This window comes from Moschus berezovskii, chromosome X (assembly GCF_049115385.1).
Source record: "Moschus berezovskii isolate FMDL1 chromosome X, NW_MosBer_1.0, whole genome shotgun sequence".
In the NCBI taxonomy this organism is placed as follows: domain Eukaryota; kingdom Metazoa; phylum Chordata; class Mammalia; order Artiodactyla; family Moschidae; genus Moschus; species Moschus berezovskii.
The window spans coordinates 65,333,680-65,349,061 of NC_142488.1; the positions used below are offsets into that span (position 1 = coordinate 65,333,680).

The 15,382-nt window shown below is 39.1% G+C and overlaps 1 non-coding gene across 1 annotated transcript; it reads right to left on the minus strand.

The window, feature by feature from the left end:
• Positions 1–14,906: 14,906 nt before the first annotated feature.
• Positions 14,907–14,979, minus strand: TRNAC-ACA (transfer RNA cysteine (anticodon ACA)). The gene has a single exon. It is a non-coding gene; the product is annotated as a tRNA-Cys (tRNA).
• Positions 14,980–15,382: the final 403 nt, after the last annotated feature.

The following is a 15,382-nucleotide window of genomic DNA, read 5'->3' on the forward strand; positions in this document are numbered from 1 at the left end:
TCTCAGAAAAAGAATGGAGGTAAACATTGAAAAGATGCAAGAAATGTTTGCCAAAGACCTAGAGGAACTAAAGAACAAACAAACAGAGATGAACAATACACTAGAAGGAATCAATAGCAGAATAATTGAGGCAGAAGAATCGACAAGTATCTGGGAGGAGAGAACGGTGGAAATCACTGCCACAAAACAGAATATAGACAAAAGAATGAAAAAAAAAAAAAGAAGAAAACAGTCTAAGAGACCTCTGGGACAACATTAAACGCACCAGCATTCACATTATAGGGGTCCCAGAAGGAGAAGAGAGAGAAAAAGGATCCGAGAAAATGTTCGAAGAGATAATAGCTTAAAACTTACCTAACATGGGAAAAGAAATAGTCAACCAAGTCCAGGAAGCACAGAGAGTCCCAAGCAGGATAAACCCAAGGAGGAACACACCAAGACACATAGTAATCAAACTGACAAAAATTAAAGACAGAGAAAAAATACTAAAAGCAACAAGGGAAAAATGACAAATAACATACAAGGGAACTCCCATAATGTTATCAGCTGATTTTTCAACAGAAACTCTACAAGCCAGAGGGAATGAATGGCATGATATATTTAAAGTGATGAAAGGGAAGAACCTACAACCAAGAATGCTCTACCCAGCAAAACTCTTGTTCAGATTTGACAGAGAAATCAAAAGCTTTCCAGACAAGCAAAAGTTAAGAGAATTCAGCACCACTAAACCAGCTTTATAACAAATGCTAAAAGAACTTCTCTAGGCAGGAATCAAGACAAGAAAATGATCTTACACAAAATAAACCTCAAACAATTAAGATGGTGTAAGAATGGGTTAGCATAAGAACGGCCATCTTAGATGCCGGAAAAACCATTTTTACTGAGTACGTGACTTGCGGGAAGAAGAACTAGATAAAACCTGGAAGACAAGTTAATCTTAAGTACCAGGAAGGTAAGTTAATCTTAAGTACCAAGAATGTGGGCGGCTTCGACACTGAAAATTAGGTAAACAGGTCTGATAAACTTATCTCCTTAAGACCCCAGGAGAGAGATATGCACAGCTGTGTGTGTAAAGAAAATTCCTGTGAGTTAGGTAATTTAGAAATATCATGATTTGAAAATGCTATATAACCCCTTGGCTCTGAGTGCTCGGGGTCCTTGTTGAAACCCGCTGCGTCGGGCAGACACTTGGACCCCAGCTAGCTGGAAATAAATCTCGCTGTGTGTCTTGCATTATCGTGAGTGTCCTCTGTTCCTTTGAGGGAAGGGCGACTCTGGACTCTAACAGATGGTAATAGGATCATATATATGGATAATTACCTTAACTGTAAATGAATTAAATGCACCAACCAAAAGACATAAACTGGCTGGGTGGATGAGAATGGTTTTATGTATGCACTTCCACTTACCACATCACTCGACTTAACCCCCCAAATTGTATGTAATTATTTTATACTGTTAGGTTAAACATGTTTCCATTATGGCTTGCAATTGTAATTATCTATTTTTTTTTTTTTTTGGTCTAGCTATTGATTGTGAAAACTGATAAACATCTCTTACTATTGTGATTATGTAACTCTTATTCACTTAATACTGTTGTACCAGGACTGGTCAACAGAAGATAATAGAATTCTATATCACTAAAAAACAATTATTTAATAGAAAAACTTGTAATCACTTTTTAAAATACAGATCCATAAGAGAATTATCTTGGAATTTTTTGAATAATGCAAATAAATACCCAAGTATTGCTTTTTTTCTCCAAAGCTACAGGTGTGTTTCTAATGAGCAATCATGTTTAAAAACAACTGAACTATATGATGATGTTTTATTTTCATCTAGTTTGTTTCACTTTTTCTATTTCATATTCAGTGCTCCCATTTCATCTAGTTTGTTTTCCAATTTCTCTATCTCTTTTTTGTTGTTTTTGTTCTTTCTCAAGCCTTTATCAAGCATAATAGAAAAGCTTTTGCATACACATATGCATTATGTATAATATAATATGTGTATTTTAGAAAGTTATGAATTTTGGCCTAGCTGGCTCAGAGGTTAAAGCATCTGCCTCCAATGTGGGAGACCCGGGTTTGATCCCTGGGTCAGTAAGATCCCCTGGAGAAGGAAACGGTAACCCACTCCAGTATTCTTGCCTGGAAAATCCCATGGACAGAGAAGCCTAGTAGGCTACAGTCCACGGGGTCGCAGAGTCGGACACAACTGAGTGACGGAACGGAACGGAATTAAATTGATGACATTTTGATTCCACTTGTTTGACTTAGCATGAATAGAATGCTAGATTTCTAATTTATATTCACTCAAAACTTTGATATAGTTCTATGTATTTTGGCATTTAGTATTACTGCTAAAAGTCTAGAAAATTCATCTTAGTGATTTTAAAAAAAACTGAATGATGCTTGAAACTTCTAATTCTGAGAATATAAAGAAATACTATGCTGTAAAAAAAAATAGGAAATTAGCACGTGATACAGTATTATTAAGTAAAGTACAGGTTTTGTTCAAATTTCACAAAAAAGATTCTTTAAAAGAAATTTCTAACTATTAAAATGGACTGAGCTGATAGTTGCACTTCTCTGTAAATATACTAAAATCCACTGTATACTTTAAATTACTGACGGTTATGGTATGTGTTTTATATCTAAATGAAGCTTTTTTTAAAAAAGAACTGATGATGGGTTAAGTGTAGTGGAGATTATTTATGTAAGAAACCTTACTGGCTCTATCTTCAGCTAGCTGTCCAGTCATGAACTAGAATGGGCTAATAATCCATGCTCTGCTTATCTACTGAGGTGTGGAGAGGATCAAATGAGATAATGAATGTGAAAGTACCTTGAAAATGCAAAGCCCCATACAATTATGTTTATTATTTCCACTAATTTCCAGGTTTGAAAAACTGAGAGGAAGAAATAAGCTCTCATGAGGCAGGATTGGATATTCTAATTCCCAGGGCCATAGTGGAAAGGTAGAAAAGAATGGGATGGGAAAACAACTTATCCGGCTTTGAAAATGAATTCCACAGTGAGCTGGATGGATGCCAAGTACTAACATCAGATGGTAAAAGATTTTCTGTAGTTAGGGCACAGAAATGTTAAATATCAAATGGGCATGGAAAGCAAAATTATAAGAAAACATCACTTTACTTAAAGCTTTAAGCCCTCTAAATTTCAAAAAACATTCTCTCTCAAACTGTGTGCCTTGAAACACAAGTATTTCTCAATATATGAATACTAATAGATGTTTTCAGCAAATGAGTTTAGGAGAAGTTTCAACTCTAGAGTCACAATATACATAAACAGAAAGACTGGGAAGATATGTAGTAAAGAAATTGTTCTATTTAGTTTAACCTGTTATATCCTTTAACATATTTGACCTGAGAACCCTGTCTCTAAATCTACCTGTCTTTCTTTCTGTCTCTTTGTCAAGATCAGACTGAGAAATGTAACACTCAAAGGATTTCAGAATCAAAATGGACTAGAAAGAAAATGAGTCAGTAAGGTGATTGCTGAGCATACATGTGATAGCATGTATAAAAATACAAGCCGGAATGATGAATCCATCTTCCCAGAGCACTGATCAAATTTTTCCTAAGGTAGCACAGCTAGTTCTGGGCTCCCAAAGGTCATGAAAAAGACAGAGCTAAAAAAGACAATGAAAGTGATGAAATTCATTAAAAGAATGAGTTGAAAGATTTATGTTATATACAAATCAGAGACAGCAGAAGGATAACTTAAGAAACGAGGGAGCAACAAGGAGTGTTCAATGTACAGCTATAACCAAAGACACACTGCTCTTGAGTCTGCTTTAGTTTCCTTCTCACTGTCTGCCTACTGCAGGTCCTTTCTGACTCAATTTTTCTCTTATTCTACCAAAGGTGTATTCAGTTTCCTCCTCTGTTCCTCAGCTCACTATACTACACATTCCAGTTCTTGTCCCATAGCTTCCTGCCCCCATCTTAGTTGCATGCCAGATGACTTGATCCAATCCTAGGCCTTAGATCCTAGACCTACATGTCTCTCCTGTACTTCACAGGAGAGGTATATGTTGCATGTGAGGAAGATATTCTTAACAGAGTGGGTGTAGGAAATAAGGTTTCATGGACAGTATTAAAAGTGAATACCCATCTACCTTTTTAATTAGGTGCAATTTTATTTTGAGGAAAGAACACAAACTATAGAAGAGTAGAAGCCAAATGAGACCAAGAAAATCCAGAATCTACATTTTATAGCAGTTGGAAATTGGCAACTAGCCTGAAAAAAACATGAGTGGAGTCAAATACAGGAACTCTAAAGAGTCCTAGACAAAAATTAAAAAGGGAAACCCCAATATTAAATAATGTGGCTGTGCCCGAAAACACATCATTTGAATTATGTACATGTTCACAAACTTATTCTTGATTACTAGGTTAGAAAGACATTTTATTCCTTTTTCCAAAAATTCTCAACAGAACCTCCAGCCACAAGGACAAACTCATTCTCCATTGCAACATTTGAGGATTTCCAAATTTGGAAACTAAATGTTCAACTCTTTCAGGCCATATGGCAGAGGGACAGTGACTGAATACTCAGTGGCTAACTGTGAAACCACAAGAGATGGTGAGACACGTGGCCACAGCCAGCTTTTTAAGCTTTGACCCTGCTTGCCAGACCAGAGAGCAGCACAGGGTAGGAGAACAAGCCAAACAGTGCAAATCTACACCCCAAAACTGAATCTTGCAGTGTCCTTTCTGCCAGAGCCACAAAGTAAATAAGGAGAGAGAAAAAAATTCCTTTCTCAAAACAGACCTAGAGTGGGTGTGTGGCTTCAATCCGACAGTCTCATTTTACTTCAGAGCTTTTGGGCAGAGTGGGGAGGAAGAAAGGAGAGAGAGGAGGAGGTGAGAGAAAAAACACAGCCATTTTTGTAAATTAAATTTCAGAATCTTTTCATTATGCAGCTTCGACTCATTGAGTTTTTTTCCTTCCAGCCCCCTCCTCCTCCTTCCTTAAAACTCTTGATCCATTCACTACCCACTCCTTCACGAACACACACACACACATGCACACATAGTGTTGCCCTTGATATGAATCAAAGCAGACAGAGCAGCTCTGCCTCAGTACTTGCTTCGGTAACCAGGGATGTAAACAATATTCAGGAGGTTTTTGGCCTTTAGAAGGGTTTTAACAATAATGGTACATTTCCACTTTTACTCAGAAAAAGCTGAAAGGAAACTAAAAGGTTTAATAGGTACAAATATTGTACTTCTTCTACATCAGTAAATAATGCCGAAGTGGAAGAATGGCAGTGTGTGGCAACATACTGAATGATGCTGTTTCTGGTAATCCTCCAGCAAAAGCCTTTGTGAAATTTTACACCGTTAATCACATTAAATTGACCTCTGAGGGCCAGGACATAATGTTCTATTACGGTTGTGTGTTTGTTTGTTTTTACTATTTAATAGCTCTCATTTTAAAGCTTAAGCTTAACTTAGATAGGGGATGATGCAGGAAAAAAACAAGCAATTCGAAGTTTGACTTGATGAATCTGTCCAGGAAAGAGTATGAGATTTGGACACAGATGCTTAGGTCTCTGGCCAAAGAGAAATTATTGATGTGACGCATAAGACTGGGGAGTCTAGGGAGTCTAGGACTTCCATTTTGAATTAATCAAGCTGTGTTCTTTAGACACTTGATTAATTTATTCTAATTCTCAAAAATGGCTGCTGTTCCCCTCACCTTCCAAAGCCCAACCTGGAGTGACATGGTGAAGAATAGCACAGAAACTTGCATGTTCACAAGCTGAGCTAGTACAAAACATTTCCCCAGGGTCAGCAACACTTGCATGTACAAGGAGCTATTTTGAGGGAAGTTTTACTAAATCCTAAATATATATATTTTTCTCTCTCAGAAATTCTATGAAGCAAAATTAGTTGACTGGGCCATAGGCCACAAAACCTAATTAGTTCTGTAAGGTTGTTTAATGTTTAAGCCTAACCATACCATACCACGCATAAGATATACCAAAGAGGTTTTCAGAATTCAAAGCCTCAATGCAGAGGGACAAAAGCTAAACATAAGATAGAAAGGAATCAATTTTTCTTTTAACTTGGGCACCAGGGGAAAACAAAATCCTGAGGAGGGAAAAGAGAAATTGGTTACAAGGCTTTCGGGATTCTACAGGGCTCTGCAGAATTAACCAAAGATCTTACACAGGACTAACAAAACATCTACATTTTTCTTTCTAGGCACTCAGGTTACTGTGCACATAGTATATTCTTCATCCTCTTCACAGCCTAGTAAAATATGAGAAGCAGGTATTCTCCACCACCCTAATATACCTTAGAGGCTTTGTCCTCCTATCAGAGTCTCCAGAGTTTTACTACTGAGTGATACAGATGCATACTGCATAAGCAGAATTGAAGTGCTTCCTCTAATTCAGCTTCATCAAAACTTAAATCCACAGAACAATGATCAACTTTGCATTTATTTTCCAACATCGGCCACCTCATTTGAACGACACTACTTTAATGACAATAAATGTTGCATGGGCACCATGAAGTGAGAAACATCACCCTGAATTAATACCCCATCTGCCTGCCATCTCACTAAGATCCTGAGCCATGTTTCAAAGCAAGCATAGGAGAATTTATACCTAATTAAAATCATAGGGGAAATGGAATGTCAGAGACAGAATTTAGTTTCTTTTTTAGAATTAGAGTATTTTTGAGGTGTCAGACTATTCTGTCCACCAGATTTGCTGAGGAGGGAGGGTAGAAGAGGAGAGGGAAAAGGAGAGAATATATATATATATATTAATTTTATTATAAAATAATTGCTTGTATATGGTGATTTAGGTGTCAAGGAAGTATTAGAAAGTGGACTGATTTTCCACCCTACATTTTTCTGTTTTTCCCCTACATGTCTAAGCCTGGCACTGCTCTTCTGTTGGAATCAGAAATATATATATACACACACACACATACATACCAGGGAAGCTGTATTTCCCTGGTGGCTCAGCCGGTAAAGAATCTGCCTGCAATGCAGGTGACCCAGGTTCAATCCCTGGGTTGGGAAGATCTCCTGGAGAAGGGAATGTCAACCTACTCCAGTATTCTTGCCTGGAAAATTACATGGACAGAGGAGCCTGGCAGGCTATAGTTCATGGGGTCACAAAGAGTTGGATATGACTGAGTGACTAACAACAACATTAATACACATGTATGTATATTTTGGGAGAAGTGACAGTGAATAGTTGAAGGATGAAGAAACAAGAGTCCAAATAAAAGGACTTGGCTTTTTTAAAAGTTTAGTATCTATCTTTGCCATTGAGTTCTAAATCCTCAGGCTGCAAAATAAATGGAAGAATAATAATCTAAAAGTTTTCTTGTTTCTCACCCTCACATTTTTTTAAAAGACTTAAAGCACTCATCTAATGAGGGAGCTAAGACTTACACAGACTATCTTATGCGTGGCCTTAAAGTCACAGCTAAGCAAGCCATTTTGTTCTATGTAGCAACATTATTACACTAAATCTTGTGCATTCAACAAACGTGGGAGAGAGAAGAGATAAGAGAATGAGGAGATACGGCACCTAAGATGGAAGTGGGAACACTGGGTTCAGATAAGTTGGAAGATTTTAAATTTATCCAGCACCCATGTACACATAATCAGATAACATCCATGGATGGTGTGGAAGCTTTTCCTCGAAGTCTTAACTTTCATCAGACCCTTTGCAAACATTCTTATCTCCTACATTTATTCAAAGTTGCCCAGCCACCAGGGTCAGTCAGGGCCATGTGGACCTGGAGTCATTACCTGGCTCTGTCATTAACTTAGATACCCTTTTCTAGGTAAGGAGCATATTGATTGCATTTACATGTGGAAAAGGAGAACTAAAAAGTTCAAGTTTCCAAAAGACTTAGCTTTTCTTTAAGTAAAAAGAATCAGCAGAATTCATAATCCTCACTCAATTCACCTCAGAACCTCTTGCAGATAGCAAAGAAGTAAAGTTCATAGGTTCAAATAATTAAAAGCCAGTCCCATCTCCCCTTTTACTATAGCAGATTCAACTACTCAGTCATGCCTCCAGGTTCCTCCATCATCGCTCCATCTCAGAGATCCATAAAATATTAAAGCTAAGAGAACTTTCTCACCAACCTCTCTACACTTGGAGTAGGTATTTGTGTCTAAGCCTACTTACTCCCTACCCCATCCTTTATCACCAGAGTTGAAAAGTCTAGTTCTCAGTCCCTTTGCTACCCTCCTCCTTCTCTGGGTACTCACCCTCCCTCAGTCCTGAAATTCAACCTTTCCCATTTGCCAGCCAAACCTAAAACCACCTCCTTTCAAATACTCCTTACTGCAAAATTCAGGCTTAAATTAAGAAAGTAGAGAAAACCACTAGAACATTTGTGTATGTTTAGGTGCTAAGTCGTGTCCAACTCTTTGCGACTCCATAGACTTTAGCCTGCCAGGCCCCTCTGTCCATGGGATTTTTGAGGCAAGAATACTGGAGCGGGTTGTCATTTCCTTCTGCAGGGGACCTTCCTGACCCAAGGATCGAAACCACGTCTCCTATGTCTTCTGCATTGGCAGGCAGGTTCTTTACAACTAGCACCACCTGGGAAGCCTAAATCAAATCCTTTATGATTATATAGTGGAGGTGATGAATAGATTCAATGGATTAAATCTGGTAGACAGAGTGCCTGAAGAACTATGGATAGAGGTTCATAACATTGTACAGGAGGCAGTGACCAAAACCATCTCAAAGAAAAAGAAAAGCAAGAAGGCAGACGGGTTGTCTGAGGAGGCTTTACAAATAGTTGAGGAAAGAAGAGAAGCAAAAAGCAAGGGAGAAAGGGAAAGATACACCCAACTGACTGCAGAGTTCCAAAGAATAGCAGGGAGAGAAAAGAAGACGTTCTTAAATGAACAATGCAAACAAGTAGAGGAAAACAATAGAAGGAAAAGACTAGAAATCTCTTCAATAAAATTGGAGATACCAAGGGAATATTTCATGCAAGGATGGTCATGATAAGGGACAGAAACGGTAAGGACCTAACAGAAACAGAAAAGATTAAGAAGAGGTGGCAAGAATACACAGAATTATACCAGAAAGGTCTTAATGACCTGCATAACCATGATGTCACCTGCGGCCAAACATCTTAGACTGTGAAGTCAAGTGGGCCTTGAAAGTGAAAGTGAAAGTCACTCAGTTGTGTCTGACTCTTTGCAACACCATGGACTACACAGTCCATGGAATTCTCCAGGCCAGAATACTGGAGTGGGTAGCCTTTCCCTTTTCCAGGGTATCTTCCCAACCCAGGGATCTAACCCAGGTCTCCTGCATTGCAGGTGGATTCTTTACCAGCTGAGCCACAAGGTATGCCCAAGATTACTGGAGTGGGTAGCCTATCCCTTCTCCAGCAGATCTTCCCAAATTAGAAATCGAACTGGGGTCTCCAGCATTGCAGGCAGATTCTTTACCAACTGAGCTATCAGGGAAGCCCTTAGGAAGCATTACTATGAAAAAAGCAAGTGGAGGTGATAGAATCCCAGCTGAGCTATTTCAAATCCTAAAAGATGATGCTGTTAAAGTGCTTCACTCAATATGCCAGCCAATTTGGAAAACTCAGCAGTGGGCCACAGGACTGGAAATATCAATTTTAATTCCAATCCCAAAGAAGGGCAGTGCCAAAGAATGTTCAAACTACCACAAATTGTGCTCATTTCACATGCTAGCAAGGTTATGCTTGAAATCCTTCAAGCTAGGCTTCAGCAGTATGTGAACCAAGAACCAGATGTACAAGCTGGGTTTAGAAAAGACAGAGGAACCAGAGATCAAGTTGCCAACATTCGAGAAAGCAAGGGAGTTCTAGAAAATCATCTACTTCTGCTTCATTGACTACACTAAAGCCTTGGACTGTGTGGATCACAACAAACTGTGGAAAATTCTTAAAGAGATGGGAAAACCAGACCACCTTACCTGTCTCCTGAAAAAAACCTATATGCAGGTCAAAAAGCAACAGTTAGAACTGGACATGGAACAACTGACTGGTTCAAAATTGAGATGGGAGTACATCACCCAGTATATTGTCACCCTGTTTATTTAACTTCTACACAGAATACATCATGTGAAATGCTGGGCTGGATCAATCACAAGCTGGAAACAATATTTCCAGGAGAAATATCAACAACCTCCGATATTAGATACCACTTTAACGGCAGAAAGTGAAGAGAAATTGAAGGTGAAAGAGAGTGAAAGAGGAGGCTTGAAATTCAACATGCAAAAACCTAGGATGATGGCATACGATCCCATCATTTCATGGCAAATAGAAGGGGAAAAAGTGGAAGCAGTGACAGATTTTCTTTCCTTGGGCTCCAAAATAACAGGATGGTGACTGCAGCCGTGAAATTAAAAGACGCTGTTCCTTGGAAGGAAAGCTATGACAAAGCTGCTGCTGCTGCTGCTGTCACTTCAGTCATGTCCGACTCTGTGTGACCCCATAGACGGCAGCCCACCAGGCTCCCCCGTCCATGGGATTCTCCATGCAAGAACAATGGAGTGCATTGCCATTTACTTTTCCAACACATGAAAGTGAAAAGTGAAAGTGTAGTTGCTCAGTCGTGTCCGACTCTTTGGGACCCCATGGACTGTAGCCTACCAGGTTCCTCCATCTATGGGATTTTCTAGGCAAGAGTACTAGATAGTGTCTTAAAAATCCAAGACATCACTTTGCTGACAAATGTCCATATAGTCAAAGCTATGGTTTTTCCAGTGGTCATGTACAGATGTGAGAGTTGGACCATAAAGAAGGCTGAGTGCCAAAGAAATGATGCTTTCAAATTGTGGTGCTGGAGAACTCTTGAGAGTCCCCTGGATTGCAAGGAGATCAAACCAGTCAATCCTAACCCTGAATTGATTTCAGCATGAGAAGGACTGATGCTGAAGCTGAAGCTCCAATACTTTGGCCACCTGATGCGAAGAACTGACTCATTGGAAAAGACCCTGATGCTGGGAAAGACTGAAGGAAAAAGGAGTGGCAGAGGATAAAATGGTTAGATAGCATCACTGACTCAGTAGACATGAATTGGAGCAAACTGTGGGAGATAGTGGAGGACACAGGAGCCTGGTGTGCTACATTTCACAGGATAGCAGTTTGACACAACTTAGTGACTGAACAATTTTCTTCAGCCCATCATGGCCATTAGGTGGCGCTGCAGACAGTTAGCTCACTCTTCAACTCCTTGGCAGCAGGCTCTTCAGGTATGGCAAGTTGATTCTGGAGAGTTGTGATCTGAAATACTCTGTAAAAAGCACAATTTCTGGTTTGTACAAACGGTTTTAAGATTAAGGGAGTAATCAGGTAGAAACGTAGAAAAGTGTTCTTGCTTTCTTTTTTCTCCACATCAGTTCTAGCCTGCATGACAAGACTTACTATTAATATCTTCTTGCCTTGTTCACAAATGAACAGAGATATCCTAGGAATAAAAGTTGGTGCCTTTTGCCAAGTCTCCCAGTACAATCTCTGAAACCCTCAAAATAGAAGAACAGGAACTGGGCACTGGAGTGTGCATGTGTGACAAAATATTGTTGTAAAAATTATTTGGGGGTTATATACTATTTGGGACTAACTGCACCTCAGCACCTTTCCATTAGAATTTGATAGTTGGTGAAAAAGAGACATAGCTAGCTGCCTAATATCTGCAGCAAGCAAGGACAATTAGAAAACATTCTTTTTGTTCTGTTCACACTTCTATTTCCAAACTAACCATATGCTTTCTAGGTTTTGGCTTGACCACCTAATTGACATGTACTAAAGGCAATGGCACCCTACTCCAGTACTCTTGCCTGGAAAATCCCATGGACGGAGGAGCCTGGTAGGCTGCAGTCCATGGGGTCGCTAAGAGTCGGACACGACTGAACGACTTCACTTTCACTTTTCACTTTCATGCATTGGAGAAGGAAATGGCAGCCCACTCCAGTGTTCTTGCCTGGAGAATCCCAGGGATGGGGGAGCCTGGTGGGCTGCCCTCTATGGGGTCACACAGAGTTGGACATGACTGAAGCGACTTAGCAGCAGCAGGAGCAACTCCAATACTTTGGCCACCTCATGCGACGAATTGACTCACTGGAAAAGACTGATGCTGGGAAGGATTGGGGGCAGGAAGAAAAGGGGATGACAGAGAATGAGATGGCTGGATGGCATCACCGACTTAATGGACATGAGTTTGAGTGAACTCCGGGAGTTGGTGATGGACAGGGAGGCTTGGCGTGCTGTGATTCATGGGGTCGCAAAGAGTCGGACACGACTGAGTGACTGAACTGAACTGAGCATACAAAAAAGATTTTTTTTTAAGTATTTCATGAACGTTCATCATTCAGACTTATTTTTCTTTTTTTTTAATTTTTTTATTGGAGGCTAATTACTTTACAATAATACATTGGTTGGTTTTGCCATACATTGACATGAATCCGCCCCGGGTGTACATGTGTTCCCCTTCTTGAACCCCCCTCCCACCTCCCTCCTCCCCATATCCACCCTCCAGGTCATCCCCGTGCACCAGCCCCGAGCATCCTGTATCATGCGTCGAACCTGGACTGGTGATTCATTTCACATATAATATACATGCTTCAATGACATTATTTCATTTTATATCAAGAAGCTAATCTCAGCCCATATGAAAATGTACAGACAATTGTGATTAAGGATGAAGGTCTGACAAACAAACGCTAGCCTACACAGTCAAAATTTAAACAAAACATAAAGGTTACTGGAGTAAGAGTCAAGAGAACTGGGTCTAACTCATATAGCAACTTTGGACAAGGCTGCCTCTCTTTGAGACTTTCTTTTTTGGGTATACCACTACATGCCCTACCTGCTTCACAAAGGGATTAAAAGGGTCAAAGAAACTACTTTCTAAATGACTTTGAAAAATATTAAGCTGTGCTCAAAGCAGAAGCATTATATTTCCCCTAAGGGTCTTCATTCTTATACAGTGATAAAGTCTGCATACTATGTAGTATCACAAATAGATTACAGAAGTGGAACTACTTTCGATTTCTCTAGAAGTTTTATTATTATTATTATTCAAATATTTTTTTTTTGCCAAGCTGAAATCTCAGTTTCCTGACAAGGGATTGAACCTGTGGCCATGGAAGTGAGTCCATCGAGTCGTAACCACTGGACCTCCAGGGAACTCCCTCTCTCAAATTTTATAATGCAAAGTTTTGAAGGGTAAGAAGAGTGGGAGGATGTAGTTCAAGTAACTGACAAAATGGAATGTTTCCAGAAGAAAGCAACAAGGAGAGAAAGGAGTCAATAAATCTGTCACATGAAGAATGTCTGAAGGAATGCGTGGGAAATGTTTAGTCTGGAGCAGACTACAGGAGCTAATGATGACTGTTTTAAAAAATCTAAAGGCCTATCACACACAAGAGAGATTAAGTTTTTTCATAGCAGAAGGCAGACCACAAATCAACCAGGCTCAAAATGAAAAAATTAACCCACATGATGGAAATATGTCAAAGGGGCACAGAAGTCAACTGAAAAAACTCCCAGCGGCCAAAGTTGGAACAATTTGAGAAACAAATAAAGTAGTACTGGATTATAACCCAAGGTTTAAAATAAATATTCATGAGCCAATACTGATACAAATAAGTGACTGAATAAATAAATGAGAGAGAATAGCACATCTCCAGTGCATAAAAATTTCAAATAATTTATGTAGACATTCCATCCTCATGGAAGCGGTGCACAACGCCCCAGTCTTAAAGTGTAGACTGCCCAAAGTAATTCCTTCTAAACGGTACATAATGGAAATAAGGAAAAAGTAAATTGACTCTGGAGAAACCTAACAAACACTGGCTCGGTCAGGTGATCATGGTCAGCATCAGCAGTGATAAATCATGTTGATAGTATGTTGATATGGTGTGATGAGAATAGTATTTTACCTCTGTGGTCTTCCTCTCAAAAACACAATATCCCAATCTAACCATGATAAAAACATCAGACAGATCCCATCTGAGGGACATTCTACAGAATATATAACCACGAATCTTCAAAACTGTTAAGGGAGCACCAGCTTTGGGTTCCCTGCATCATAAATCAAACTCGCACTGTTCATCCATTTTACATATGGTAATGTATATGTTTCAACGCCATTCTCTCAAATAATCTCATGCTTTCCTTCTCCTACTGAGTCCAAAAGGGGTGGGGAGGGAGGTGTGAGGGGGGTTCAGGATGGAGGGGACAATGTATAACTATGGCGGATTCATACTGATGCGTGGCAAAACCAGAGTATTGTAATTATCCTCCAACTAAAATAAATAAATAACTTTCAAAAAACTGTTAATGGAAAGTGTGAGAATTTGTCACAGTCAAGAGGAACAAAGGAGATATGATGACTAAATGTAATGTGGTCTGAATGGGATACTGGAATAGAAAAAGGATAATATGAAGATACAAAGAAAACACAAATATAGACTTTAGTTAATGATAATGTAGTAACATTGGTTTGTTAATTATGGCAAACGTGCCATAGTCATGGAAGATATTAATAATAGGTGAAACTGGGTGTTCACTATATGGGAACTCTCTACTCTCATCATAATTACTCTGTAGCTCTAAAACTGTTGTAAAGGAAAACAGAGAAAGCTACAAGAAAACATATTTCAGTTCAATTTAAGAACAGGCTTTCTGAAAAAAAATAAAAGGCATCCAAATTGGAAAGGAAGAAATAAATTTATCTCCATACACAGATGATGTGATTATATATATAGAAAAACCTAAAGTGAAAGTGAAGTCATGTCCAACTCTTGCAACCCCATGAACTGTAGCCTACCAGGTTTCTCCGTCCATGGGATTTTCCAGGCAAGAATACTGGAGTGGGTTGCCATTTCCTTCTCCAGGAGATCTTCCTGACCCAGGGATTGAACCTGGGTCTCCTGCATTGTAGGCAGACGCTTTACCATCTGAGCCACCAGGGAAGTCCTAAAGAAAAACCTAAAGATTCCACAAAAAACCTGCTAGAACTAATAACGAATTCAGCAAAGTTTCAAGACACAAAACCAACATGCAAAACTCAGTTGTATTTCTACATACTAAAAATGAACAAGCAAAAAAGCAAATCAAGAAAATTATCCCATTTATACTAGCATCAAGAAGAATAAAATATTTATGCATAAACTTAACCATGAGGTGAAAAACTTGCACACTGAAAAGAACAAAATGTTGCTGAAGGAAACTAAAGACACTAATAAACAGAAAGACATTCATGTTCAAGGATTATAAGACTTAATATTGTCAAGATATCAAAATCACCCAAAGCAATCTATAGATTCAATTCAATCTATATTTTTTAAAAACCCTATAATATTTTTTTGCAGAAAC